At 38.3% G+C, this 26,948-nt stretch overlaps 1 protein-coding gene across 1 annotated transcript in view; it reads right to left on the minus strand.

Annotated features, from left to right (window-relative positions):
* Window positions 1-26,937, minus strand: part of YES1 (YES proto-oncogene 1, Src family tyrosine kinase) — a 49,253-nt gene extending 22,316 nt beyond the window's left edge. Inside the window, exon 1 of the mRNA XM_021551570.3 lies at window positions 26,823-26,937. The gene's annotated coding sequence lies outside the window, so the exon portion shown is untranslated. The remainder of the gene's footprint in view (window positions 1-26,822) is intronic.
* Window positions 26,938-26,948: the final 11 nt, after the last annotated feature.

Genomic DNA, 26,948 nt, shown 5'->3' on the forward strand with positions numbered 1-26,948 from the left:
AAGAAATACGAGATTCCAAAATACTACCTGAAAAACAAGGATAAGCAGAAATTGCTAAAAGAATAAGGTCCTTCAATCCTTTATGCCCTTCCTTGATTTCCTTACTATTTTTTTTGGAATGGAAGAAGTTCAATGTTTCCTCTAAGGTTTGAATGGCTTAGACATGGGAGATTTACCCAGATGTCCAAGACTCTGAACATTGTACCTACGTAGGAGTCTAAGGATTTACAGTCCTCCAATTTGGATCATCCCAAACAAAGGCTTCTCTACTGAAGAAACACTTACTGTCCTCGTTGGAACTAACACATAGGAGATGGAACTGCCCCAACAGGCAGCACAACGCTCATACCAGTGCACAACAGGCCCTAGCAATCCAACTGCAAGGTCCCATTGGATGCTAGGTTGCAAAGTTGAAGGAAAAATTGACTATGACAAAGAAAAATTCTAAAAACAAAAGTGGAATTAAGGGTTATCAGTGAGGCAAAGTTAGAAGTGAACACTCTCTATTTTTTATCTCAGTTACATTCTTCCCAGATAAAAATCTGGGTCAAACACATGTAGGATCTCCTCCCACTCATTCTGTACCTGGACAACTGAATCTGTAGAGGTACAGATTTGTGTACCTCCAAAGTGTCTTTTACTTTAGAGACAGGCAAAGGCTCCAAGAGCATACTGGAGACAATGACCATGTCATGGATGGTATGCTGCTGGCTCTGCAAAACATACATATTCATAAACTTGTGCTTATTTATAGTCAGAGTTTGACCAGATGTTATATGTAAGAAAAGGTGGCTCTTCCTATCAGACTAGGAAATGGCCAAGAATGACAGACTAGAGGTAGAAAAAAGCAAGCCTACTGTAATTTTAAACACACTTCTAGTCAAAGAAGACCTAGTTTATTATTTTGTTTTCAATAGTGGCCTCTGTCTCTAACCAGGAGTTCTACCCTTCACCATGGGTCTGGACTGTGACAAAAAAGAAACATTGTCTCTTGACAAAAAGAACCATCAGCAGGAGATGCCTTGGAACATGAGACAAGCAGGATGAGTGCAGACTGGTCTGACCTCCATCAACCTGTAGCTCAGAAATTCCACTTGAAGACTAAGGACTCAGCTATCTGAGGAGAAGTCCAACAAGTATGTTCCAGCTCATGAATTTAAACCAATGTACTTATGTCGATGCAACATCTGCACAGGATTTGCATTCTAGCATGTCTTCACTTGAATTGTTTTATACTTACTGGCTTAAGTCAGAATAATTTTATCCAAGAAAACAGAAGTAGTTATTACTATACTGACACCGACTTAAACATTAGGAACATTCTGATCTAAACAAAGCTTAGGAAAACCCACAAGGGGCGAGTGTCACAGCCAAGGCCAGGATTAACGTCCTGCAAGTGCAACTGCAGCAGCCTGACTTTTAGTCTGATGCAAGGCTGCCTCATTCAAACTGCTCAATATCTGAAAAAGCACATTCCCACCATCAACCTCCTTGTCTTCCAGCTGCTCACAGAAGCAATCTCCACTTCAGCTGGAAGCTGCTTGTGTGCAAGACAATGGAAAGCACAAAAGAAAGAAGTTGCTGAGTGGGAAAAAACCCCAAGCAAACAACAAAATACCTAACACTCCAAACCCTGTGCAGTAGGCACAGAGTCTAGCTGGGGTACCTGACTGACATCAAGAGGGAGCTGCTTCTAACTTCCCAAGAAGAGCAGAGAAAATACAGCAAAGTTAAATAGTTAAAATTAATTCTTAAAACCCCTACTAACTGCCAAATAGAGCTCCTACATAAAGAAAGGTTGTTTTCAGGATGTATACTGAATTTTGACTGACGTCAACATATTTTTCACTTTCAGAAAGGGTGAAAAGGCAGACGATGGGTGAAAAATACGTAACATTGGTGGATTAATTTTCTTTATTCCAGCAATCAAGATCACAAGGGAGACATTAACTAAAATATCAGAATTGCAAAAGCAATTTTATATGATGAAATATATAATACATATACATGAGACCATTTTTAAAATTTAGAGTTACAATGTCTAGCCATTCAATTTCAAGCCCTTACCACACAAAGACATTTTCTCTGACAACGGATTGTGCTAGAGACAAAACACCCAATATATTGTCTAGACAATATTATTGCTGCTGCATTGTCTTGAACATTTAAGTAGATAATCAATAAATAAATGCAGAAAAGAATTCTGTTGTGTTTTTTTAATAGTGTAATGGCTATTTTTATTAACTTGCAAATAATTACAAGTATCTTAAAAGCTAAAACTTTGGTACCTTTAAAAAGTCTGTCCAAAAGATTGTGTCAGATTCTAAGGCATGTCATACCTTGTCAAAGATATCCAGGGTATTTTAGACAGGATGTCGGAATCAATTTATAAATAGAAATCTCTTGTTTTCATTTAATTTAATTTGGAAAACAACAAACCTATGCCCAGTATCATAGACCATTTTAATACAATCAGTTTTCCAGCTATTCTATTTAAGTATATTAAAAATGAAAAAAAAAAAAAAAGGCATCCAAAAGTTATTTAAAAAGCCACTTTTAAATTTTGTTTACTGAATTAAACTAACATTTGCTCTCTAGGTCTCACAGCATGAAGCATACAAAACAAGTTCCCAAGGGACATCTGCCTTACAGAAAAACCAACATAAAACTTACATGGGAGAAGAACAAATTGCACTTTTGTTCTGAAAAGATAATTTAAGAATCAATTTCTTTCAATGTTCAACTACGAAATACATATGAGAAAGAGATTACAACATTTGCAAGCTCCCAGAAACTCAGATACTGAAGTTCTTATGAATCATTTTTATCTTGTCAGATGGGAATACTTTAAGATGACAGAGGAATTCAATATCAGCAAGAATCCTCTTGCAACTTCATTAGTCAACTTAGAAATATAAAGGAAAGGAACAGTTGCAGCAACTTAAAAGAGATATATCAATGTAAGACCCTATAATGTTATATCCATCCAAATTATAGCACAAGGTCACTGATAAGAAATCTCATGGAACTTAAGACATTATTTATTTCCTGTGTATTTGAAACACTGTACTTTGCACTTGCACATTCCTGCTTTGCAGACATGAATTTCCCATCTACTCTTCGCCAAACATCACACTAAATTGAAAGTAAATTCTCTATTATTATCAATACTCTTTTATCCTAATATACTTGACATGATTACCATATTAAGAAAAATCAGTAATTAAAGTGTTTAAGTCCAGTTATTAAGTCAAATTACTGGCAAAATGTTGCAGCTCATTTATTCAAGGACCATATATCCAGACCTCCTTCAATTAGCTCTCTGCTGAACAACAGCAAAGATTTCAAGAAGACAGCTAGAAAATATCAACCTTTGAACTAAAACAAAAAGTGAAAGTATGTATAAACAATTACAAACACACATGTACATTGTTCTTCATTAATCAATAGCTTTAATTCATAGTGTTTTTCCTTTGTACATAAAAAAGGTGAAAAGTACAATTAAATTGTAAAGAAATTCAAAATTAAGAAAACAAACAAAAAAGATGACACCTTCTAAGTAACACCCTTATTAAAACGAAAGAGCTGGATGATTTTTAAACAAGAATTATTATCCTAATAGCTATCATTAGTGCTATTGTTTCTCTACTGACAGATATAACAGTGTACATAGGAGAAATTATCTTAATTAGCTTGTCGGGCATCTTGCACAATAGAGGCCATAGGGCTGCCCTAAATTAATTTTTCCTTTTACAGTCTTGAATGTACACACATGCCCAAACTCATTTGAAATGACTGTTACGGAAAGCTCACCGCAGTCTGGACAAGTCCTACATTTTGAGCCCAGTAACCACTAAAAGCACATGCCTCACATGCTGTCTGAATTTAATGCCAACATCCAGAAAACACCTTTGCCTTGGAGCCCTATCACTACCCTGTTCCTGTTTCCAGGGTAATAACGATGACAGCTTGCTTAAACCTTCCATTTGACAAGACTCATGCAGTCCCACTAGGCTCCAGTCTGTCAAGTGGCTCTTCAGTTACTCAATCACCTCATTTCCTCCAAGATTTCTCAGTTTTTTCAGAAACTCCCATTAACAGTGATCACTAGAACAGACATGCCATTCAAGGCAGGGGATATTCCTTAATCATTCTTTCATATAATCAAGGAATGTTTTTGATTGGGAAGGATCTTCAAAGATCATCTAGTTCCAGACCACATGACCCTGAGCAGGGGATATCTTTCAGATTGTGCAGGGCCCCATGCAACCTGGCTGTGAACGCTTCCAGGGATGGGGCATCCACAACAATTCTGAGTAATTTGTTAGTGTCTTTCCACCCTCATCCTGAAATATTTCTAGCTTCTATCTGATACCAAGCTATGGTCTTTCAGTTTAAAACTGCTACCCCTTGATCTGTCACTACAGGCCCTGGTAAAAGTCTCTCTCCATGCTTCTAACACATTCCATTTATATACTGAAAGTCCACAATAAGTTTTCCTGGAGCCATTTCTTCTCCAGACTGAACAATTTGAACTCTCTCAGTCTGTCCTCATGCCCCAGCCCTCTGCTCATCTTTGTGGTCTCCTTTGGACCTGCTCTAGCACTTCTACACTGCTCTTATGTTCAGGGCCCCAGAGCAGGACACAGCACTCCAGGTGGGGTCTCACCAGAGCAGAGGGGCAGAATCACCTTCCTTGACCTACTGGCCTCACTTCTGATGCTGCCCAGGATAAGGTCACCTCACGCACAATTTTTCATGCACCAACATCTATCTTTTTCTTTGCAGGGCTGCTCCCAATTAATTCCTCCTCCAGTCTGTATTGCTGCTGGGGATTTCCCTGATCCAGAAGCAGGACCTTGCACATGACTTTGTGGAAAATCACGATGCTCCTGCTCATTTGAGATCTTTAGTATTAATTTTGACAGCAGTGTAATGATTTTTAGGTCTTTTTCAGCACTGCTCTTGAACAGAATTTTCCATACCCTGTGAGCATGGTGCACATCCTTCTTGATGAAAGTAAGTAATAATTTTTCTGTTTTAAACAGACATAGCTCTCAGTTAATCCAGAGAATGCTAATACTGGAGCTTCAAAACAAATTTGGATAAAAATTTCAAAAGTCTTTCACTTGAAAGCAGAGACAAAAGGACACAGTAAGAGTCTCACCACGACTCTATCCAGACTTTCTTATGATTACCTCCAATCCTGCATTGCCTTGTTCATCGTCTGCCCTGCAAGCACCTGGCACTGTGTTTTGCAACATGCATAGATTTCAGCTATGCAACAGTTCTACCTTTCAAGTTAATCTGCTTCTGCAGGACTAAGACATATCTGCTGCACCTCAGCAAGCACATCACCACAGGAAAGCACTCACATTCTTCCTGTCTTTGTAAGCAGGACTAGCTTATTTGTAGGTTACAGCCACTTGTCCTAAACAAGGGCTGGTTCCTGCAAAGTAGGTGTATCCCGTGTCCCCAGCAGAAAAGTTTTGTTCCAAAGGCATTTGGAACAAATGCCTACATTAACTTGCTACTGAAAAAAAAAGAATATTCATTCTTTGTTTTCTAAAACTACAAAGTTTTAGAACTTTCCCTTACATTCATGTTGTTTCATTTTCTAAAGGGATTAAAGTATTCAACCCTTTCCAGCTCCAGACTAGCAATCAGAGAGACTCGTACCAAGCATACCTGCGTGTAACGTGGAACCACTTAGTGTTTGCTTCCTATTCTCTGTTTGCTTTTGTTTTGACTCACCTTCTGCTGACTTTCACTCTACCACTTAAAACCACTGAAAGGGCTTTAAACACAGTTCATAAAAGCATTTCTGCAAAAGATGTCAAAGACAAACTTTTCCAGGGGGTGTTCTTATTTGATGGAGTGAAACTGAGGGAAATCATATTAGTATTTCCTGTGATGGGGAGCTTTATTAACATACAGCTCAAAAACAATGTTGAAGTCTTCTAATAATATTTTGGAGATGATATCAGTTTTGTTTCCCTTTTAAAAGAAGGTTTTCCATATTAGTCAATGGGCCTTCCCTGTGACATAGTTCTCTCTAATATATGTTCCAATCATGAACTGGCCAACAACATGTAACACACATCATCAGTCACCACTCCCTGAACATGAGCAAAGTGAACACAACAGATAACTTTGATAAGTTTTAGCCGTGGTAGAGGATACCAAATAAAATGGTAAGAGAAGGGTGAGTAAAGAAGAGAAGAGATGCTGGAACAACAACTAGAGGGCTGAAAGTTATCTTTAAAAGAGAAACAAACCACTAATAATCAAAGAGCAATTGAAAATAGTTTTGATACATTTCATGCTAGTAAATACTGTAAAAGGGTACACCACAGCACAAAGACACCTTTCAGTTTTTACTGACCAGTTAAGGCAATGTTTTTCTAAATAGGTAAGTAGAGCCTTGGCCATATTGTATTCTCAATCACTCTAGTAGGTTGTTTTCAGGAGTAAACAATGTATGTTTAAGAATTCTCTTCAGGCTAATTAACTGCTGTTTAGTAACAAATTTTCTTGTTCATAACCAGTAAGCAGGGCTTTTAGCAATATTCTTTTAATTCCAGAAGTACTGCCAGAATGAAGGGCAATTTCCATTTCAATTAAATGTTAAACTTAAGGGTGGAAGGAAGTTGTTAGGGATTTAGCAGAAGCATGAACGCCAAACAAATTCCTTCTCAGTAACCTGCATGCGTTTTTTAAATTTTGGTCACAGGTCAGAATTATTTCAGTCATGAGTAACAAGGAAACAACAAATTTACACTACTCAAAAAGAACTAATGTTGCCTGTTAGAGATATTTCAATGACAAAACTGCTGATCTTCAAAAATAAGCAGCATTATTAAAACAGCTTAAATGAAAACCACTTTGCTGCAGATTTGAATGTCTGACAGAAAATTTAAACAAGCCCAAGTATTTATTGTAAACAAAATAAAAAATACAAGCATTTAAAATAACTTATGTAATAATTTTATCATGTCACCATAAAACAAGAAAAAGGAAAAAGTCTCTATGCTCATTGCTCTGTATCTCTTCTGGAAGTAGGGGAGACATATTTTAAGTCCTTTTATGTAGCTTTCTTACTTATTTCAGTGTTTTAATGCTTCTTATACTGATAGTTTACAGATGTGTAAAAACTTGCATTTCTCAATTCTCATAAGTTGAAGAAGCAAGATGTATCTGAGAGAGTTACATGTCATCCCTATCCAGCAGAAATGGGATTTCTTTGCTAAGCTCCTAAACTTCCAAAATTATTTAAGTCCTTACCAGCTTTATAAACTTAATACTTCTAAATGTCATCTTTCCAGCAGAAAGCAATGCAATACTATCATTCCACAGGTTAGCTTTAAGAATTAATTTTGCATATTTTTGAACACTGTCTTTTGGACCAAACACAAAATAGATCTGCTGAAAAACGGGATCAGAACAATCTGTGGACTGCTCACCAGAATCTACTGCTATTCACAAAGAGCAATACTAAGAGGGGTAACTCTGAGCCTGAGCAGAATTAGAGGTCAATACCTGTAGCTGCAGCCACCAAAGGAGCGGCACAGTTCATTGGTGACTGGTCTAAGGTAAGATCAACACAATTCAACACTAAACCCCACATACACAGTAAGAAGAAAGGGGAAATAGAAGGGAGTAACCCCTTTGCAACTGTCTACAGGGGAGCAGTAGGTAGTACTTCATATTTCTAGCGAGTACTGGCTGTAACTCAACAGGAAGAAGGGATATTGTCCCCAGGCAAAGTGCTAGTCAACATTCAATGGAAAGCTCAGCAACTGCTCCTTATCACACAAACTGACAGGTTTGCATTTTCTGCTCATACAAGACCCAGCACTAAACTGCCAGGTTTGGAATTGGAAGAGTTACCCAGCCACTCCCAACTGGTAGAGACTAATGAGGTTTTTATGTCCCCTCTTCAAGAGGGTATTTTTTTTTCTAAAAGTGCCTGACAATTTCTATTTGATAAATTCTCTGCTAGTGCTAAGGGCTGGTGATGTGTTTTACCTGCCCATATATCTTTCCATAGCTTGACATAGCTACTACTTCTGACTTTTGCTATTTCTGTTAAGAGAGTTGAGAACTGCTTTACATCCTCATCATTACAAGTAAGGAGCCCATACAATATCAGTACAACATCCATTTCTCCCAGTTAGGAACACTGATAACTTTTTGGGTCCAAGTTCCCAGCCACTGATTTCCTCTAAGCTCCTAGTGAGGAACTCCTCTCCCCACCGTGGTTGTATCTGGTGGAGTAAGATGCTCAAAGGATACACTTTACTATTATATACAGAACTTCAAATGTTCTTGTGAGTTATTTTGTAACCCCAAACTATTTTTCTAGAACCTTCAGGCTGATTTAGAAACTAAAAAATGCCCATTTCAATGCAAAAAAACACCCCAACAGTCCTGACAGAACTCTACCATCCTTGATATATAAGTGGATATAAGAATAGCAAATGGTATAGAAAAACAGAAGTGGTGCAATAGCAATGGGATTGTAATAATTCTTTATATTTGATTCAAGTATCAGGATAGAATCTGATGGCAGGACTTGATCAGTGTGATAATGAGGAAAAAGTTGCCACAAATCATGACACAAAAAGCAGTGTTTCCAAAAGGAAAAAAAAAAAAAAAAGAATAGACTAAGAGATTGCCCATGACAAGAATCAAGACCTATAAACAGGAAAAATGAATGGGGAGGGTGCGTTATGTGCACGTGTGAGCATGGCACAGCATGAAAAGTACTTTAAAAGGAAACCAGTCATACCAAGTGTCTGTTCCAGACAAACAAAAACGGTATTTGCACTGCCTAACTTTTGTACCTGAAAATTTGAAGGCTGGATCACCTCACACAAATTTTGTGTATAACCATTGTAGAGACACAGGCTTCTGCATAGGAGCAATTATTTTAAAGATGCTGTTTTTTTTTTTTTAATGCCTAACATTTACCAGAAAGTTCTGAGCAGAAAGATATCTTTTTGACAACAGGAACTAGCATAATGAGAAGAGCAGGGCACATAACTCTGTTGCCATCTCCTTACACCAGCAATCAAACCAGCTGTCAGGAAGAGTCAGACAGCCCGGCAGTTAGATACTTAGAATATATCTGACTTGTAACTTTCAAACATGCTTTAAAGGCAGAGTAGCTCCAAACAACACAAAATATGGAACAGGCTACAGAGTGCTCATTTTAAACCTCTGAAACACAATTCATGTAAGAAAACAAAAGACTTCTACTCAACAGTTGAGCCAGTCAAGTTAGTGTCCTTTAAAAATAATTCCCTAGTTTAAACTAATGACATTTATATTCAGTAATGGACTTCAGGTGGAATTCATCTTCCAAATTTAGACATCCATCTGGGGGTGAGATGAATCATGCAGTGAAAGTGCTTATTTCTCTCCACTGACTATAACGGGAGCCTACAGAATCAGCTCATGTATAGGCAACCAAAGCTGGCATTAACCAACCTGTATCCTGATAGCTAATGCACAAGTTTAAGTGGAATGGTATGCCTAATGGTCATCTCCTTGCACAGTCTCAAATAATCAGGCTATAAAAGTTGTCCTTCAACAGGGTGAGAAGCAACACTGCCAAAAATTACCAACTGGAATTAGCTTAAGTCGTATGTATATATTAGCACCCATTACTTTTCCCCTGCACAACATAAAGGGGTTTGTTCATAGAAAAATAAGCACACCTTTCAAATAAAATAACACATGTTTCTACAAATATTGATATCTGTTGAATATGAAATAATTATTTTAAAATAAGGCAACTATATAAGGAAAGCTATCAGGAAATCCGTATCTTCAGATAACAATGTGTAACTGGATGAAAATATTTTATGAAGACTACTAATTCCTTAACCTCAGCCTAAACTTCAAAAATGTTTCTATAGAAAGCAGGACCTAAAAATTTATTATTCAGTTACATAGTAAAGTATACTACTAAATCAAAATAATACACTGTGATTCAACCAAACAGTTAAAACCTGTTATTTGCATAGCTGCCACCTTCACAAAAGGAACAGGGCAGCTATACTAAATAGCAGTCTCTTGTTTCAAATGGTGTGAAGATTCTCAAATGGAATATTACTGTCCAACACAGTATTACTTCTTAATTTACAAGTAGTCATTAGAGACACAGAGAAGAATATTTTTACCAATAAGCATGTCTGGAGGAGGAAGAAGTGCAATAAAAAATCCCCACAAAGGAGTCAGAAGGGAGAGCAGAAATTATCTGCCTACAGTCAGCCCAGGCCATGCATTTGTTTGACCTATACATACTCAAAACCACCTCTTCTTTAGAACATCCATTACATGACCAAAATGTTCTATGCACCAGTAAGAGGATAAAGTCTTATGAAATTAAGCCATTGACTGACATATACCTGCCGTCCTAGCCCTGGTCTGAAGATGATCAGAGTTTATATTTTGGAGATTTTATGTTTTGATGTCACGCACAAGGTCTCACAAAAAAAAGAATATGTAACCAGTGGCCTTAAAACCCTCCTTAAATATCTCAGCACCCCACTGTGGGCCGAAGTCTGAGTACTACTGTTAGAAAGGAGTCTGGAAAACTAATAACAGAAAAATAAAAATGGGGAAGGCTTTGAAACAAAGTAATGACTGTACTAAGCAAGATCCAGAGGTCCATGTCCACTCAAATAGCCTCTCACTAACAGCAGCCAAAAGTGGAGCATGCAAGAATACAATAAGTACACAGAATGATTCCCAAGAATATTCTTTGATCCCCCAATGGTTTGCAGAAGCAGGATTTCCTGAACAGGAATAGGTAGGTATTTGATGATTCTTCCACGGAACAGCAGTTTCCCTCTACACTGATGTAATGTTTAGACTCCTTAAATTCCTGAGGCAAGAAATTCTATAGCTTAATTACATGTTCTGTTGGGAACCACCTCCTTTTGTCTGTTTTCAATTCATCAGCTGCTATTTTCATTAGATACCTCTTAGCATGCATGCACTAAAAAAAGACAGTGAATAAACACCCCCTATTTTTGTCCCATTAGTTGCTGAACACTTAACAGGATGCTGTCACACCAGTTTCGGTCACCTTTTCTACCTTAGCAAATTCATGCTCCTCCCCTTACAGAAATTGTTTCATATTTCAGATTTTCTCTTCCTTGAAACTTCAACTATGTTCTTTCACAGCAATGACAGGGATAGGTGTAAGCAGGGCAAAACTGCATAAGATGATTAAATTTCTTAGATGTTATAATCACTATTCTCCCTTTCTTTCCTAACCATTTCTAGTGGCAATAGTCAGTTTTGAAGTAATCTTTTTAGATGAGAAGGCAACATTGTTCTTCACCTCCGAACAGAACACATGAAGCAATTTATGGGAAATTTCATCTACCATTTTAATGTCTGGTTGCTGAGCAATGTCAGGTCCCTGTGTAATGCTAGGGTCTGTCTTTGCATCTGCTACTCATCAGTGAAGACTGTGGGCTCACTTTTCTTCTATACACTTTATTAACTTGAACATGCTGCATTAACATAACCCTGCAGAATTATTACCTGGAGCCCCTCTCTACTCTATTTACTCCAAACCGTCTCCTATATTTTAGTGATTAACTTAACCACATAAAATCCTTTCCCCCTATCCCACGACTGCTTGGTTTCTTCAAAATTCTTTGGTGGTGATCCTTGTCAAATGCTTGTTGGATACCCAAGTAAACTGCTTCTGTCAGTTCTTGCTTATTCATGTACTTGCTTTCAAAAAATCTCCAGTGAGCTTGCAAAACATGACATCCCTTCACACCAAGCTTCTAACTCTTCCTCAATACATCATGTTTATCCATATTATTTTCATTATTGTTGTTTTCACTGATTTACTTGGAACAGATGTCAGGCTTAGTAATCTGTAGTTCCCCAGATCTGTCCTGAAGCCTTTTTTAAAAATAGTGTCACATACAGATTAGGACACTATAGATCACACACACACACGAATTTAATATCTTAGCTAGGTGTTGTGTTTGTTGCTTACTGTCTACAGTACAATGATCCTTGCTTGCTTGCTGTTTGGAAAGTTGTAATTCTAAAGTGCAAAGCAGGCCTCTCTAAATACATGAAAGTGGTTTTCATTTTTTCCACAGAAAGTTTAAGCATTATCTTTAGGAAGATCAGTACACCATAAAAATTTACTGTAACAGTAATGCTACAAACAATTGCATCAAAAAGTCTCTCTCATCTTTCCAGTTTCTAAATAGTTCCATAAATATATGCTGCTGTGCAGCAGTGGCCATTCAACTATGTAATAGCTGTCCTAATTACCAGAAAACACAAATGAGCTTGTGAAGACACACTTATTCATTTGCAAATGAGACAGCATTAAAGAGAAGTGAAACTTTCAACATCTTTCTGGAATTGAAGAACTTCTGTGGAAATTACAACTAACAAGCAGGCAACTTGAGATAAGGACTAAAACAATGTACACAAGTATTTTCAGGCTCACCAATTTTATGTCAAGTTGAAGTTTTACAACACAAAGTTTTTAAGTGCCATCTAAGTTTCAGGTTAAAATTCACACAAATTTCCATCAGTATAATGCCAATTTTCATCTCTTTTAACTCACATATCCAAAGATAAAGAGTTGAAAATTAGTCTTACAAACTTATCAAGTGCTTTTCTGTGGTGCAAGCTCAAATGCTAGGTTCATTGTGACCGTATTTCTACTGGCAGGATGTTACAGTTGCACATAACAGAATGTTTAAATCCATATGCAACTGTTTCATCTCCTTTTTCACCTCCATGTTTTGCATCAGTCTAATAGAAGCTTGTGGTTCTAATACCAACAGAAGAGCAACATAGATTAATCAATTCAGTATGTTTAAACCAAACATAAGGAGAAAATTAAAAAAAAACCCATCATCAAGATTGGTAAAAAGACCATTGGAGCAAGCATAGTGTTCACATCCTATATTTTTACAGTATTAAGAAGAAAAAAAACATTACCCTAATTACAGATGTTGAAAAAACACCTTTCCAGACATGAGATGAAAACTTTTCCTTGTCTTAAAGCCTCTGGTGCTGCTCAGTCTTCTGGGCAGCAGGAAAGTTAACAGTAGCCTCACTTCTGCTTCTGCGGGAATGAGACAACACAGCTGACAACAAAGCCATACACAGCCTTGATATTAATAGCAGAAAGCTAAGACACCCAAGAAAACAATGCAGTTGCAAAGAGTTCTCTCCCCTCTTCCCAAGCTGTCATAAGAAAGCTGGGAGGAACAAACAAACAGACTTGTCTGTAAATACAAACAAAAATACTCTGCTTTTCAACACCTGTATTTAATTTCATTTCAACTGCCAACACTTATTAGTTTGGCTCTCTTAAATCATTAAATGAAAATCACAGAACAGCTGAAACTGGAAGGGACATCTGGAAGATGCCTGCCCCAACCCCCCCTACTCAAAGCATGTCAATGACAGCAAGTTGCTCAGGGCTGTGTCCAGCTGGTTTTGAGTTATTGCCAAGGATGGAGAATCCAAAACATTTTTTGGACCACCTGTTCCAGCAATCTATCACCCTTAACATAAAAAAACTCTCTTTTTTTCTGATGCTTAAATGGAATTTCCTGTATTACAATTTGTGCCCATTACTTCATGCACTATCAGTGGAAACTACGGAAAGCAGCCTGACTCCTCTTTATTCCACCCCGTTATTTACACACATAGGGTGCCCCCAGCATTCTTTTCTCCAGGATGAGCAATCCTAGCTTTCTCAGCTTCTCCTCCTAAGAGAAATTCTCCAGTCCCTTAGTCATCTTATTGGCCCTTTGTTGGACTCTCTCCAGTACGTCCATGTCTCTCTTGTACAGGGGAGCCCAGAAGCACACAGCACTTGAAGTGTGGCCTTACCAGTGGTGAGTAGGGGGAAAGGATCACCCCCCTGATCTGCTGGTAACTTTTTCTAATGTGCCCACAACACTTCTGGTCTTCTTTGTTGCAAGTGCACATTGATGGCTCATATACATCTTTCCCACCAGGACCCCCAGGTCCTTTTCTGCACTATCTTTTCAGCTAGCTGGACCCTACCACATACTGGAACCTGGAACTGTTCCTCCCCAGGATCACTAAATTTCTCTTTACTGGACTTCTGGAGGCTCCCATCAGACAATTCCTCTGTCAATGTCCCTCTGGATATCAGCACAGGCCTTTTTGGTCTATAAGTTCCTCCTGCAAGCTTGCTGAGGGTGTACCTCTGTGGGACCCCCAAGTCAGAAACGAGGTGTTAAACAGGATTGTCTCTGGTACTGAGCATCAGGGAACACTGCTAGTGACTGGCCACCAGCTTTTGAGCCACTTGTGAAGTTGTGCCACTGATGCCAACCCTTTAAGCCCATCAGGTCAGACAGTTTCCAGTTGCTTCCACTTTTCACCCACCCAGCAGGCACTTTATCAATTTGTTTATAAGGATGCTACAAGAGACCACACCAAAAAGCCTCACTGAACTCAAGATAAACAATGTTCACTGCTCTTCTCTCATCTACCCAGCCAATCTCATCACACAAGGTGGTTAAACATAATTTCTTCTCCATGTTATGCTGACTAATTCAAATCAATGTCTTGTCTTTCATATTTGCAAGTTATTCTAGCTCTTCATCTTCTCCAATCTAAGCTTTAGTTTTAGTTTTTTTCTTTTGATGTCTACAATACACTTACTAATAGTTGCACATCTACTAACGGAGATGTCCCTAAAACAACAATCTCACAGCACTGCTTAAACTGCTTATTCCAGCCAGGCACTGAAACAACAATGCTTCTTTTTTTCTCCACAAATGTAAGCTAGTAGCAATGTTGTTGCAGCTGTAATGGCCTAATGACCTCAGAGACCCACGGAAAACACCCTCCTCCCTGCCCCCAAATATACTCACTACTTACTACCATACCCGTAAGAAATTTTCTCTCCTTAAAACTGAATATTTTGTTAACAGCATCCTTTCTACACATTTAGGATAATAGCAATATTTTGTCAGGCTCTTGACAGAAATAACTTATTTTCTCAAATTTCCTGGCCTCCCTGAAAAAGAAACATGAAGAATGTCGGGGACCATCTTCTCCACATGTTTTTTTCTTAATTTATTCACCCTCTCTTCCCTTCAGAAGTGCAGTGAAGAAATATCAGGGCCCAAATTATGCTTAGGAAAGGTCCATCCTTACACTATGAAGAATGAAAGAAAGCACAGCACGAAACCCGCTGCATTCAAGTGATGGTGTACCTAGAAGCATCCTTCCGACCTCCACTAAAACTGCATCAAAAAATTTTTGTCAGCAGAGAAGCAATGCAATTTTCATAAATTCTGTCCACTTTTAAACAATTCCAGGTAATGGACAATCCAAGTAGCTGGCTTGGCTAAATGGTAGCTCAGCTCTGTAGGCACTACACTAATGACAGGCTACAGTTGTGGTTTTACACTGTATTATACATCCAACTAAGTGTTTCAAGCACACGCTGTGGCATTAAATGGAACTGGAAGAGCAGATTACAACATAAATCCTGTATTCTTTCACCAATTTAACGATGTACTGCCAAAAAAGGAGTCTCTTTTAAAAGCTATGTTGTACATCCAGCCAGGACAAGTCTACTACAGTTCTGGATAGACTACGGGCGATTGTCTGACAACCACTTCTGGGGTGCTAATGCTCTCTGCAGCCCTGTGATTGACTAAAATATTTTGAACAAATTTTGATTTGTTCAGAGCATATAATCAGATTATAACAATTACCACAATTTTCAAGCAGCTGATGCTCTAGACCAATGCTAGTTGACAGTACCCATTTAAAAATTCTTTCACACCCGTACAAAGTTAAATCAACTTGGCACTCTCTCTCTCTGGTAGACAATTGTCTACTTAAAAGTGTGAGCACTATTCATCCAAGTGAATTGCTGCATTAAGGGGGCAGTTGGCTGGCATGGGGAGGACCAGACTGATTGACAATGCCTCTTAGTCACAAAGAAGTTGCAGCAAGTTTCTAAAAACCAAAAAGCAGTCAGGACCATGAATAGATGAAGCAGGCTGAAGACACAAAAGTACAGGATGTATCCAGGAAGATGCCGGTGCTTCAGTAAGCTTCCTAACTATGACTAATCTTAAAACAGTTCTTGTGTCTTGTTTTGTAAATTTAGCATTTCAAGTGTTTCACAGAATTTCAGTTTACTACTTAACCCCTTAACACCAGCTAAATATTGCAGTTATTTGGGGAGGGGTTTTTTTCCAAAGCTGAACAGCTAAGAGCTCTGTGAAGCTTCCTAGTGAGTGGATTTTATTTCACCTCTGAAATGTTAATAAAGAAATGCAGGGCAGCATCTAAGGGCCCATTCTCAAATTATTCTAAGAAGATTACAATACTCATCCCATCCCCCTTCCCCTTGTGAAATTTCAAAGAGTAAGTACAAGAAACCCATACAAAAAGTGCTTAGGTCATAATAATCACGCAGACAATCAAATTAATTAACGATTCCAACAGATACCAGAAGCACCAGAAGAAAACGTGATACACAAGAGCGCAAATGTTACATTTTATGAGAAGTATAGCAGAGTATTACATAGGTAATCACCACATTTGAGATCATTTGTCAAATATTATTTCTTCATAATTTGTATACAAAAAACAGATACCGTTGTGTAAAGCATTAGTGGAAGATGCCAAAGGCACTACTGTCTACTGTGGAACTCAATGGGATTACTCCAGACACCACCAGCAAACACATGAGATAACATCCTGTTCAATTTTCGGTGTAAATGAATTACCCACTTCTCACCCCAGCAAGACTACATGAAGACACTCAAGATGCCAGCCTGAGGCTGAAAATACAAACAAGGTTCCCCAAACCTCAAACAAGTTGTCATATAAAGCCTAGATTTAAACAGCAAATCAAACAGATTTCTTTCATCTACTTAAGGATAAACTCTTCAAAACTTTGCTCAATGTTTATCAACTGTTTTTCTCATAATCATTCTTATGCCACAAAAAAAGGTTCATAAAGAGATTCTAGTTTCTGTAAACTATTTGTAGTCAAGGTTAAGTGACATATTGTAAATCACTTGTCAGTGCAGTGAACTAATATAACCACAATCTAATTGAAAAAGGGCAAAAATCTTTTATTCAACTGCTAATTTAACCTAGCTGTTTGAGCTAAGAGATCCAATTTCACTGCCTGTTAAAGCAGGCAACACTTTTTTTGTCTTCATTTTATACTCTAATGAAGTCTACTTCAATAGAATTGCCTCCATTTATCCCAGAGGACGATTTATCCTTTTGTGTACAGCTAATCCAGCTCTCCCTGAAGTCAAGGGGAATTTTGCACTTGACTTCAGTGTGAAAAAGGATCACATCCTAGAATAGCAATGCTAAAATATCTGTGAATAAAAACAGGTTCAGATTTTCCAGTTCCTAATTAGCCAAAAAATACCCCAGACAAACAAACTATCTAAAACAAATCTTTTAAAATAATCTAATTTCCATTTCAGTTTAAAGCATATGAGAAGTTATTTAACATGGCCATGTTTTTAAAGAGAATGATCCTATTCAGATATTCTGACTGTAAAACTGTACTATCTGCATCTGCTTTGGCTTTCGATTTCAGGGGAACTCGAGGGAAAAGTAAAAATCCATCAAATCTAGGAAATATTTTAAGAGAAGCAACAGTTTAATGGCATGGTTTCCAAGCTGTAGAAATCCTGCAGCAGTAAGACTAGCAAATTTTTCAATTTTCCATCAAAGCAATCAGGGTTTCCTCAACAACTTCTTACTCTGTGATAAATAAACAGGCTCAGAAATCTTTGCAGGTTACTCTGCTGGCCTAAATGTGATTTGATTCCACCATATAAATTACCTGGTTACCTGGCTGCACTGTACTGCACATAATGCAGTAAACAATGTTTACTTCTAACTATTTGTGTAACAGCAAAAATAGAGTACAACAGACCTACGAAGACCAATTAAGTCATACACAGACTGACCACATGTCATATATATAGTTATAACAGTAGGCTACCCTTCTGATGGCACTTTTTTAATATTTAAAGTGGAGAAATATTTTTTTTTTTAAACTGAAATTCCTAGAAAGACACAGATTTACTTTTAGGAAAACCTACACTGAATTTTAAAACATATTCAAACTATGCTGTTAAGTATCAAAACATTAAGCATATTGAAATCGCCAAATTGGCAGAGCTAATTCATAACCACCTGAAATCAGAATTTGAATACCCAAATACCTAAAGTAACAAACTGTTCCAACCCTCAATGTCATCCACATACTGGTTCACTTGAATCTTAGACAAATTTAGGGATGACAAGGTTAAATGACAGAGGAGAGATTTTTTTTTTGTTTCTATTTTCAAAGAAAACAAAAACTTGGAAGTATGGGATCTACCCATTCTAATGCCTTAGAGGCTGTAGTGACCAAAATTATTCATGAACTAAAGCTAATATTCTCTTTTGTAAATATATCTATCAGATTTAAAGCAAAATGTGGTTTGCATTAGAATTATTGCCCTCTATATCCTTATCTAGGAAGCAACATATTAACCTGTACTTTAAAATGTAACACTGGTTATTTATGTGAATTTCAATCAGAATTTCCATTCAAATGCCACTGAACACACACCAGGAAGAAATAAAAATGTCTTACATAGAAATTGCACCGTCACTGCTTAAATAATTATGTATATAGCTTAAGAGAATTATTAAGACACTTTACTATTACATTAAACATACACACAGAAAATCCATGCCCCTGGCAAAAAGCTAACAGAATTAGTGTAAACCTAATATGTAGAGTCAATATATTTTACCGACTAGTAAGGCTCAACCTCTTTCTTTAGGAAAAGAACGAAGAAGCCCAAGTGTAAATCTGAGGTAAAACAGTAATTTAAAATAACCATATAAAATAAAGGTGTCATGCTTGTTAATATAAATCATGTATTAACTTGGCTATGACTTCACCATGTATGCACAAGATTTAAATAGTATTCTGATGATATGTCAGACCTAAGCAAAAGGGAAGGGGAGGTAATCAAAGAGCCCTAGATTTCATAACCAATGCAAATGAATTCCAGAATATTTAAATACACCTACTATGCATGAGCAAGTCAAACGTTTCCAGGGAAATAATTTTTCATCTATAAACTAACACTTGTCTCATTTTACGTACATCATGATAGCCTGAATCAATCAGTTCTATGGTGTACAAGATAAGAAACAATTCCTAAAACGAAAAAGATTGATATCTTTAGCAAATTACATAATGTGCAATTATTCAGCAAGATATTTTGAAAGCTTATCACTTTAAATAGCCTCAATCACTATGATTTATGAATTGTGTTTTAAGTGTGTAGCTGTGCTTAAAATACAGTACAGAATTATACTTGAAAGTAAAAAATAAAAAGGTACCCATATTACTATTGCTTCCTAGCCATATACAGTTAGCATTTAATTTTTGTGTGATCTGAAGCTGAAAATTTTGTACTTGCATTTTGCTCTCTCACTCAGAACCACAGAAAAACAACAACAAAAGCAAAAAAACACCCCTTAAAACCCACCAAACAAATACATATAACCTTTTTTTCCCCACCAACTACAGAATGTTAATACTATGCCTACTTCTCATGCTTGAGAAAACAAATATTACTCAAGAAAATTTCCCCAAATGACTAGCCATAAAATCTCAGGAATTATCCTTCTCTTTTTTTAATGGGTAATTGTTTTCAAAATGAATAGTATTTTGCTCTATGCTCTAAGAGCTCCTGAATAGAGTATTTAACTTTACTATGAAAATAGAATTCATCATGGCTGTCTACAGCAAGACTCATATACTCTTTTTCTCTCCCCAGTGAATGTTTTCCAGTTAGGTATAGATGAGCTGATGCGGCCAATGCTATTATAACCTTTAATCATCCATTAAACAAATATTAAACACCAGTATCAGCTAAACAAACCCATCCTCTCTTTGCTTTAAGGGCTTTGTCATTCTATAATGCAACTTATATTCTAAAATATATGGCAGGGGGAATCCCAAAAAAAACAGAACCGAAGAAAATACTTTGGCAAAAATCCCACATATCACATGTCTCAGAAGCCAGAGAGCACACTTGCATTTTAAGGAATTGCTTCTGGAAAAAACTGGAATACTTTTTATTTAGGACAGGCAGAATGAGAAATACCATCTGTTGCTCAAAGAACTCATTCTGAAAATTAGCCTCTAACTAAACTTACAATAATTTTTACTTGAGACATTCAGAATTTATCATGATATTTGCCTAGATAGACTTCTGGTCTGATTTATAACAAGTGCTCTTTTAGTAGGCTTCAGCTAAAGAACATGTGCATCAAAGAGAAGCTTTGTTCAGATTTAGGATCAAAAATGTTAAACAAAAGAAAACAACAAGTTTTCCATCCCCATCCAGTAAGAGACAGGCTTCTTTTAAGAATGATACACAAATCACCTGGGCCAGTCATCACACAGAGCAGAGAATGGTCTTTGCCTCGCAAAACTTATTTAAGTCTTGCATAAATTTGCATTAGGAAAAATGAAGAAAATTATCTGTGTTTTCATGCTCACCTGTCACTGAAGTATTGCAGGATTTTCTGTCAGGAGAGATTACCTACGAGCTCCTAAGATGCATTACTAAGTATGTTCACAGCTTCATCAGAGCATGGCTGCTAGTCTACACCTCCATGGAAATGTGCAGTATTTCAACTGAACTACCACAATCGGAGCTGGTCACAAACATTAAATACCAGGTATCAACAAAACACCAGAATTCAGAAAATGTTCCACTGGCATATTCTGTTTTCAGCTCAAGGTACCAGAAGAAGGACACAAGCCACTTGTTTTATTGTTTTATCACCATAAGCTTTCCTCCCATTTCATCTCACCCTTGCTTAGTCTTCACAAGAATATAAATGCCATGAATCTACGGATTCTTAAAATGTGAACTTTGCTACTAGGTTTGGTGCAGATCTGTGATTATTTAAGATGTTTGGAGACCCCTGTTTTATATAAATTTCAGACATAAATGTTACATTTATCTTTATGTTTCACACAGATTAAGTCTGATCAACTTCTAACTGAAGTACTACATATTTTTTCTGCTAATATTCTTCTGAAGACCTCAGTTTGTGAATCATTAATATAAGGTCTTAATCTCAAACTGCAGACTTCCAGAAAAACAGATCAAAAACAAGTCAAAGAAAGGACATACAAGAGAACTAAACAGATGTATGACTAATCGTGGTGATTTGGTTTTAACACCTTACAATAAAATACAGAACTTTTGTATTTATTTTTAAATTTCCTCCCTCAATCTCAGTTTTGATAATGTTTTCTTTACTCAGTTTGGCAAATAAATGCTATTTTCAGATAAATGTGCAATTTACAAACAAGAATATTTTCTAGATGTTAATTCTGTATTAATTTTTCAGTGAAAACCTTTTTAAAAACCTTAAAAGCATTGTTCATCTGTGAGGCACATGTTAAGCCTATTGAAAGGCCAGTTTTTATGAATTAGACCAGAAGCCCATCAAGCCCAAATACCTCTGATTCGGACAAGAGGTTCACCATGGGCCCCCACTGTCTGAAATGCTGGGCAATACTGGATGCTTAGAAGGGAGCCTAAGAATTAGGAAAGTCTGTGGCCATGCTGTCCTTGGTGCAGTCTTTTAGCTTCTGGAGTTTGGGGTACTATTACTGGCAAAATAAAGTATTTATGTTGAACAGGCTGAGCTGGTAAAAATCAACCAGAAACATGAAAAGTATGTAAAGAAAGAAAAGGACTTTGGAGGAATTTTCTTCTACTTTTCTGTGGTTAAAAGTGTCAGTCATGATTTTAGTTTCCATTAAAATGTTTCTGAAAAGGAAGAAGATACACATAACAACTGAGACCTGTTTTTTTCTGTCACACTTCAAGCATAAATATTAATGTTGTTATCTAACCATACTTAAAATAACTTATTAAAACTGGATTGTTCACTATTAATTTGTTTTAAGTCTCCCTTTCCTGGCTGACTGCCAAAACAGTTATAATGCTATACAATTGCAATACACAAGAGATCCATAGCACCCTCTAATTACTCTAAATACCTCGCACAAGCACTGCCTTTTCTTACAATTGTGAGGCCATTAGGTAGGGTTGAGAATCTCAGAACTTTTAGCCCAGATACTTTATTTCACTTCTGAAGTTTGTACGCACCATCAAAATGTTTGCCTGAACTATGGGCAAACATTTGGAACATGAACACCATCCTCCACTCTGACCCTTCTTTTCGACAGGGGCTGTCAGTCCTGGGAAGCATACCTGAGGACTGACTGCATTTATACTCCATAATTCACAAAATGAATAAAATACTACTACTGCCTTGGGTTTGCAACACTACAGAGTGCTCTGAGCATGTGCAAAGGAACTTAACCCTACTAAATGAAACTCCTCCAATATGAAGACTGAGTTTAAACATGTGATTAATGCCACAAAAGCCTCCTGAAAGTTTCTCCAAAACAAATTTAAAGGCCGTGATCTACAAAGATTTACTGATGTGGGTGTGTTTACTCAACTTCACTGTCAATGGAACCAAACAAAGTTATTCATTCTTGTAAGCCTCATCTAGATAATCCTAAAATTTCAACTAAAAGGGTTCATCACTTCTGAAGAATCATTTCTTTCTCCCAGACTTCTCTAGACTTCTGGTGTGAAGAAAACCATAGAAACATCTTAAGCCATAGAAGTTTTTCATCTCCCTGAAGTGACAAGTTGAAAGACAAGTTATTTGATGTTCAGGATCACCAACAGAATTCAAAATTTACATAAACATTTAAGATACAGGTGTAGTCATTATTGATATTTATTAAAGTCTCATGTTACAGTACTATACAAGTATTTCCCTTCCAAAAATACAAAGATAAAATACAGCCCGGTTAGCAAAAAAAGTTATCCAATTGCCTACTCAACAACACTCAAAGTGTTCAAGAGAAGCTAAAATACAAATTATTCCAGTCCAAGGTTTGACTTCCTCAGCATTCTCCAACTGTGCTCTATAACATTACCTAATACTGCAGACAAGAAAAATCAAAACAAAACCCCAGCCTTGGCCACAACAGTCAGAGCCTTAAAAGCTGTCTGTGATGATCTCTACAACAGTAGCCCACTGAGCTGTGAGGCTCGGATACCAGCCAGGGCTAGCCAGAAGTCCAGCTCGAAGGCTTGATTTCAGCTGTGCATGGCTTTGGTCCACTGACTTACAGGACACAGCATGAAACACAGTGCTCTATGCAGTGCCTATCCAAAATGACAACAGAGAACATTTCCTATCCTTTTTCCAGCTACCCTTTACATGTTCAAAGAATATGTGTTTAAAAGGAACAAAATTCATACATAAGTAATAGTGTTGACTTACTCAATTTCTGGCATTAAAGTTACTATCATCTTGATCTCTGATCCTGCAATCAGCCATGCATGTTAATGTTACCTAAGGGTGCAGCCCCTTCATTTCAATAACTGGCAATTACTTTGGTGCCAGTTTCTCTTTTGATGCACCAGCACCATCAAGGATAAATCCCCGTAACTGCAAAAGGCAGTAAGAACAATCTCTTATAATCTAAAATTAAACCTGTCCTACAATTAGTTGACCGCATCTTTTCAATATTACATTTTCCCTACTAAACTAAGCATACACATGGGAAGTTGTCTAGGTTTACCTTCAAAATCTGGCAATTGGTGATACAATCTGGAACCCTACAGCTCTAATAATTGGTGTGAATGCAGCCAGGGACTAGTGATTGAAGGAAGTTCCCATATGGCAATCGTAAAGCAGTATTTTAAAAAATTATAAAAAATATTATCACATCATAAAATCCATCAGTATATAACAGCCTCCGACTGGCACTCTCAAGGTGAACAGAAATTAAATAAATCCTGAGACTGAGTTACCTACTCATACTTGGAGGTGGCTCCTCCAAGACAAAAACTAACCCATTCTGTTGCGGTAGTTAGAGAAACTGCAGTTCTTCCTCACGGATCAATCTATTCCATTAACAGGCACAGGACTTTCAGTACTAGAAGCCTGAAACCTTTCAGGAGGACCTCACAGAAACCACAGGCTGTGTACATATGCACAGAACGTGTCCTACCTGAAAATGGCTGCTTGATGCAACACAGCAGAATAAGGACGTGTTCCTAAAGTCATTTTTGTGTTAGTACTGACACCAATTTTTAAATTAACATCAAGGTACCTCGCTCAAACTGTGATCAAACTATGTGGCAAAACAGCTGGATGCAACTAGGGGATATGAATGAAAGAACATTTTTCTTGTAACTAATTTTTTGAACACAAGGAATTATCTATTGAAAATGTACAGCTTTTGTCCGCAGGTAGTGCATATGGAAAAGTAAAACCATGCAGCCAGGTTGTTCAAAAAGTAAACTTTGACCACATAATCTGACGTGTGCTACACTGCAGGCTTTTGCATCGCTGTCACATGATGGCCATGATTTATCAGACTGAACAGAGCGACAATTTCGCTCTTCAGGGGCTGCAGAAGTGCACAAAGCTCAAAATAAAGAGCATTTCTTTGGTGCAGAAGACTAGTTCTCTGCTCTGTTGCATGAATATTGATAAAAACCCCTATAATGTGAAGTTTTTCAGTAATTCTGCTACACAGTATGCAGCACACCAAAAATGTATTATTTTCCCTGCTATTTCGAAATAATGCAGCAATTTAAGTATACTTTCAATTCCACTCATTTGTTTTGTACCCAAAGAACGGTTGTTGAGTAACAAGTATTTCTTTGAAAATCTCTCACTGTAATACAAAATACAGATTAAAGCTACCTTGGGTTCACCAGTTTCATTCCAGATAGAATGGTACCAGGGTTCAGTTATTAAATAACTATTGAAAACTGAACCAGTAGCTCTGCAAGCAGCAAAAACAGGGAGGCCCCATTTCCTGCAGCAATTTCCAGCTTGAGGTAAGCGTTGCCATGAACTCTCTGGTGTGCAGGTTAAAAGCACCGTTCTACCCAGCTTCCTTACTTCCAGAAATTTTGTAGCAACAGCCCACCTGGGAGACCTCTGCTGCCAAATTTATTTGAACACTTCTAAAAGCCAAAAGAGTTATTAGAGGGACTGAAGGCACAGAGAAATTATAGCTTTATTTGAGCTGCACCTGTTAAAGGAATCAAGCTAACAAAGCACATGGAATAATTAATTACTGGCAATTGCTGCTACTAACTACTGCCACACCTGGTACACAGGATCTTTTTCTTCGAAATTCAGCAGGAGCACAGTGCCCATGCTGCTGTCCCTGTTGCCATCACAGATGCTACCTTGTCCCAAAATTAACCACAACACCCTGGCTGTGCAGAACACACACCAAGTCTCCACTCTATGCTTACGCTCACTAGGAACCTCCTACAACTGAATTTACAGATACACAACAGAAATAAGAGTGGAAGTGCAAGGTTTTATTGTTTGGAAAGGAAACATTCTTACTTCTGCGAAGCCAACAAAAACATGGTTATGGCTGGGCTATACCTACAAACAGAGGTACTGCAAAGGTAACTGACAAGGCAATTCTATCCATCTTCAACACTTACTTTCCAAAAAGGAAAGAAAAAGACTCTGAAGTAAACTTTTGTATCTGCTTTCTGACTTAAGATCAATTTCATTTGCAAAACTTGCCTGAAATATCACTCAGTTATCTATGAATTAAATTAAGTGAAAACCAATACACTTTCTTTGTCAACACACTCCAAGCTTCAAGACTGGTTTTGGAACATTCTGCCACTTTAGGTAAATCCAAAGATCTAATTTTTAATTAATGACTGGCCTCTGCCTAGGGTTAAATCCAGCAGGTACATCTGAATACACCTTTATTATACGAGCTTCGGAAATATTTCTGTCCTAGTTTCCCCAGTGCCAAGTGGACCATACCCACATGCATACAAGACACACAGAAGCCCATATATTAATAAAATAAATAACTGTATCATAAACTTCACATATTTGTAAAAATGAAAATTGGAGAAGTCACACTAGCCCTTGGTCTGAGCACACAACTTTAAGCACATAAAGCCTGCGGGTCCACAGAGAGCAGAAAGTTATGTGCAGACTCCGCAGGAACAGGGGCCTGTGTGTGCCCAACACATTTTTTTCCTTAAAACTGTAAGGAAGACAAGAAGCCCTGATGAAGTGTGATGATTGAACATTTAAATTAATGACTCAGAAATGTACGGCGGTCATGTTCCAGGCTCGATAATAGGATATAAACCAGAACAGTGGAGCGGGGGGAAGAAAAATTAATAGAATATAAAACCACGCAGGCCAAGCTACGGGCGACTCCTGAGTTTTGCCCTTTTACATCCTCCGGCCCCGCGCCGGGAGCGGAGCCGGGAGCGGCTCACGCCGAGCACCAGCCCGGGCGGTGCGCGCCGCCTCCGCCGGGGGACGAGCAGCGCCCGGGGCAGGGGCCGGGAGGGGGCCCGGCCAAGGAGGGGTCACGGCCCTCCCCCGCTAAACTTGCTCCCGCAGCCCGCCCAGCCCAGCGCGGCTCCCGCCCGCCCGACCCCTCGGCCCCGCGGGCAGGGGCTCGGGCCCGGCAGAAAGTTGCCGAGAAAGTTTCTGCAGAGAAGGGCCCGGGGTGCGGGACGCCCCCCGGCCCCGGGGCGCGGCGGCGGGGCGAGGCCGGGGGCGGCGGCCGGGGCCTAGCGCCTCCATCGCCGCCGCCATCGCGGCCGCCGCTCCCGTGGGGCGGCGGAGCGGGGACGCGGCCGGGGCCTCACCTGCCTCTCCTCGGCGTGGCGGGTGGGAGAAGGAGGGGGGGAGGGAAGGAAGCGGGGGCCCCCCCGCTCCTCCCGGAGCCGCGGCGACCCGGGGAGGGAAGCGGGGAGGAGGGGAAGGGAGGAGGG

The sequence above is a fragment of the Lonchura striata genome, chromosome 1 (assembly GCF_046129695.1).
Source record: "Lonchura striata isolate bLonStr1 chromosome 1, bLonStr1.mat, whole genome shotgun sequence".
NCBI classification, from domain to species: Eukaryota; Metazoa; Chordata; class Aves; order Passeriformes; family Estrildidae; genus Lonchura; species Lonchura striata.